We start from the raw sequence: 3943 nt of genomic DNA, 5'->3' as shown, positions 1-3943 counted from the left end.
ATTCGGAAGATCTGCATTCAAAATTAAGTTCTCCAAAGCTCTCAGAGACTTTGGTTAAGTTTATTCAACTTCCGTGAGCCGTGGTTTCTCAGTAAGTAAAATGAGGATCATTAGATGTACCTTACAGAGCTGTTATGGAAATTAAATGAATATGACGCAGCTTCCAGAAAGCAGGTAACAGTCAAATCTGAACCTTCTAGAAACTTCTCTCTGATGATTCAGTAAATGTAACAATAAACAGTTAAATGAAAATTAATAAAATAAATTATACGACCATGAAGTATTTAGACCATTCTCATCTTAATGGGGGGCAATCTAATTAATCACCATGAACAGTGGTGGAATTAATATGCATGCACATATTATCCAACGATTTTTGTTTGTTTGTTTTAGATATTTTCTGAAATGGCCAATTGCCATGCAGGGCTCTCTGGAGATGTTTACTTCTCAGTCCCCAGGGCTGCGGGAAGCGGGTACACACGCTGCAGGCCGCCACCAGCTCCCCCACGTTTTCACGGGGGTGATGCATTCACCCGGGAAAACACAACACAGAACTGTGCAGCCACACACACCGTCTCACACAGAGTTCTACTGAAGCGCATTAACTCCCCCCTCCCCCAGGCATTTAAAGGTGTACACACATCTGAGACTTGTAGGCTTCTGGCTCAGAGCTATCTGTTGACAGCTTCTAAATACATAAGGAGCCTTGACTTACACAAACTGGTGCTTGTGTGGAGAAAAATGAACGAACTCTTCCTGAGGGCCCCGCTGTTTGCATTCATGGATGCCCAAAGGTACCTAGTTTGTAGCGCAAAATCTGAGGCAATCCATCCATAGCTCATAGAAGCAACAAAATGATCTATGTTGGATGAGGATAGCGGTAAAACAATGTTTGCCTTCTGTAAGGAGTAACAGTGTGGCCAGTGTTAGCCTAAGCTGAAAACCATCATCATCATTCTGCTGTATAGAAACAGCAAAATAATTTCACAAGTTGTGGCACTGAAAAATCAAGGAAAAAATCGTGTTCGGAAAGACAACATCCCAGTGCAGGGAGAAGCACTGCGTTAGGAGATTATCTGACCTTGAAGACTTGGGAACCTTGAACCTTGGCTTTGCCTCTTCCTGTCTGACACTGCCCACTTGGACATGACCCATTTCATGGATCTCACATAAAGGTGAGGAAAGTGACACCAGCTTTTGACCAAACGAGGAGTGAAGCAGCTCCGGGTCTAACTACGTTTTGACCTCAACAAGAGGCTTTGGTTTCCTTTCTTTTTTTTAAAAAAAAAAAGGGGTTTATTTTATTTATTTGAAAGGCAGAGTTATAGAGAGAGGTAGAGACAGAGAGAGAGGTCTTCCATCTGCTGGTTCACTCCCCAGATGGCTGCAACGACCGGGGCTGGGCAAGGCAAAAGCCAGGAGCTTCTTTCAGGTCTCCCACATGGGTGCAGGGGCCCAAGCACTTGGGACAGCCTCTGCTGCTTTCCCAGGCCATAGCAGAGAGCTAGATCGGAAGTAGGGCAGCCAGGACTCGAACTAACGTCCATATGGGATGCCGGTGCTACAGGCTGGGGCTTTAACCCACTGCGCCACAGCGCGGGCCCCAAGAGGCTTCAGTTTTCACAGGAGCGTGACTTTGTCCAGATTCTCCTAAGACTGGACCCATTGCTTGGAAAGGAGGGACTGTCGAGCCCGATGCTTTTAGTAAGGTTGAATTAAAATAAAAAAATCAGAGCAATGGAAGCTCCATCTCTTCCAACGCCACTGACCGCCAGGGCAGCCTACTACAGCAGGGCAGCCGAGAAAGGTGGCGCCGCCTTGTGGCCAGGGTGACCACCGCTCTCACCGCTTCCTTACACACTTCCCTAATATTCCTATTTGCAAACAAACTAAACAACGGGAAAACTTTCTCAGTAAGCTCCTGAGGCTTCTCTGTTCTCCCTTCACACGTTTTTGCTTATATCTGAGGTACCAGGGCTGGGTTGCATCGGAGGTAGAATTCACAGGCATAAACGTATTAACTTGATTGGTATTGGATTTGGTTTCTCCACATTTAAGGGGGAAAGAATCTCCACAATGGAAGAAAACAAGTGGTACAGTGCAGATTAGCTGAATAACAGTATTACCCAAAGTGATAACAAAGATAGTAACAATTATTGCATATTTGTGGTGTGCCCAGGACCACGCTCAAATCTTTCTGTTTGATGGGATCAAGCCCTTCGTTTCTGCCAGGTTCCGGGGAGGCAGGATGGAGAAGGCGCGCTCTCACTGAGGCCCAGCAGGAGGTGCTGCAGATGAGCGCTCACCCACGGGATTCCACAGCTCTCCCCTGCCGCCCAGGCACCTCCATTCCTGAGGTAGAGCCCAGAGCAACTTGTGCCTGCGTGAACACGTGTGTTCTTGCTACCCGTTCCCATTTTTCCAGCTGTAAGCGGAGAAAATGCTTTTAACCTTTCATTGTCCTTCTTGTAGGATCGTCCCCTCTCCTGCCTCAGACCAAGAACAGGGAACCCCGGAGTGCCCGGAGGGAATAGGGTAGAGCTGACTGGGAAGAGAACCTGCTACTGCTCCTCAGAGGGCCCCCAGAGCCATACACATGGGTAGAGCCTCGCCATGTAGCAGGTTAACCCCCCTTGTCAATCTTGAGTGTGCGCGCGTGCACGTGTGTACGTGCACTTACGGACACGATACCTAGTGCAGGAAGCGCCCAGTGCAGGAGGTGGCAGGTGCTAGCACTTGAGGAATGTGTTCTCGTCCTCCTGGGGGAGGGGTGTAATGGGTGGCATTTAGGAAGCCGGGTACGGTTCCTTCATTCCATCGGATGTGACTGATTTCTCATTAGAATCACACAACTTCAGAACTTGGGGTTTATAAAACATCATTCAGGTGACGGGCAACCCATCCGAGGCAGAGATGGATATTCAGCCAATGAAACGTTACCGCCAACAGAAAACCGACAACCTCCGGACCCCTGACTGCTGCTTTGGGGAATGTTAAAATCTGCAAAGATTCCAGCAACTCCAAAAGGCCATTTCTTGGGTAAAATGAAAATGGGGGTCTCATCTCATTAGTCTGCCGCCTCTTCCCAACAGCCCCACATAGGTTCTATTTCAGCGTAAGTGCAGATTGACAAGAAATGACCATCTGCTTGCCCCAAACAAAAGAGCCTTTGGGTGTTTAGCACACGAAGGAAACTGGAACTCATGCTTTGTGTCTAATTCTTCCTAACAAAAAAAAAAAAAAAAAAAAAAAAACTAAAATCCACTACCAAAAACCCACACAGAACGGCTTGTGACATAAATCGGAACACTGGTTATGCAACACTACCTGTTATTCGTTCACAGATGGAGACATAGCAAAATTAACGTCTACGCAGGGAAGATCACTAGCAGGTGAGATTGTAAATATGAAGAAGCAGACAAAAAAACAACATTAAACCTTAAGGCAGCCTTGGTTGAGTTTTCTCTGGTAAAGAAAGTCCTATATATTTCAACGACCAGTGGAGGAATTTAAAAAACAATGAATGAAAAATAAATAGCAAAATAATGTCTTGGTAAAGAAATAAGGCTGAATTTGAGACTCCTACAAGATTAACCCGGATTGGGATTTTAATTTGAGATTAGAAAGCATTCACAGGAACAAAACGGTATAAAGTTAGAGCAGTCTTTCCTCACGTACAAAACAAAGATCCCGAGGAGTCACCACTACGGTTCATCAGCACTCTTTGGGCTCTTTTTTTCACTTATCGTTGCCTTCGGAGGAGTTACCAGCAAGCTCTGTGGGTGTTTAGGTCACGTGCGGTCGGGCCGGCTTCACACTGCGGGGACAAACCCACTGTCACGCTCCGATTCTACAGCCCTGTCCGTCATTCTCGCTGGGTCCCCTTACCCGGGGGGTGGGGTGGGGGGGTCGCCTACAACGCCAGGTGCCAAGCTCTGGTGCC

Source organism: Oryctolagus cuniculus, chromosome 1, assembly GCF_964237555.1.
Source record: "Oryctolagus cuniculus chromosome 1, mOryCun1.1, whole genome shotgun sequence".
Classification (NCBI taxonomy): domain Eukaryota; kingdom Metazoa; phylum Chordata; class Mammalia; order Lagomorpha; family Leporidae; genus Oryctolagus; species Oryctolagus cuniculus.
This window is presented reverse-complemented; position numbering follows the sequence as displayed.